Consider the following 661-nt stretch of genomic DNA (forward strand, 5'->3'; position numbering starts at 1 on the left):
AAAAAAAAAAAAAAAGTTTCAAATTTTACTCAGACATTTTGTTGTTTTCTCAAAGGAAATCGTATTTACGTTCTTTTTTCTCATTTTTAGTTTTCACGAATTTTAAAAAATTTTAGAAAATAAAAAAAAAATTTAGAAAATAAAAAATAAGATAAAAACTTAGTAAAAAAAAATACTTATTATTACACTGAAAATTATTTTTGTAATTAATCATAAACCAGAAAAAATGGGTTACACTAATAACTATGCTTTTAACTCTCACTTTTCTCGTTCCCCCTCTCTATCTCTCATTTAGATTCTCTCCCTTTTATTTTCACTCTTCTATCGAATACATTTGACATTGAAATCCAATACTAAGTGAAAAGTGGTATCTTTTTGTCATTGAGATTTATATCTTCCCCAGAGTACGACAATTTATGGTAGTGTTTTTCTTTATATTTATTTAATTTCTTTATTTATTGCTTATAATAATTATTTGTCCGTTCTTCCCTATTCGATATCGTTATCCTCCGCCTCTTAGTGTGTGTATATATATATATATGTGTGTATAAATGTATGTGTTTATATATGTATATATATGTGTGTGTGTGTATATAGTTATGTCTCTCTCTCTCTCTCTCTCTCTCTCTCTATATATATATATATATATATATATATATAT

General features: G+C 24.5%; 1 long non-coding RNA gene across 1 annotated transcript in view; it reads left to right on the forward strand.

Annotated features, from left to right (window-relative positions):
* Window positions 1-322: 322 nt before the first annotated feature.
* Window positions 323-661, forward strand: part of LOC106870850 (uncharacterized) — a 22497-nt gene continuing 22158 nt past the window's right edge. The window contains exon 1 of the long non-coding RNA XR_001409587.2: window positions 323-419. This is a non-coding gene — a long non-coding RNA (uncharacterized LOC106870850). The remainder of the gene's footprint in view (window positions 420-661) is intronic.

Source organism: Octopus bimaculoides, chromosome 17, assembly GCF_001194135.2.
Source record: "Octopus bimaculoides isolate UCB-OBI-ISO-001 chromosome 17, ASM119413v2, whole genome shotgun sequence".
Classification (NCBI taxonomy): domain Eukaryota; kingdom Metazoa; phylum Mollusca; class Cephalopoda; order Octopoda; family Octopodidae; genus Octopus; species Octopus bimaculoides.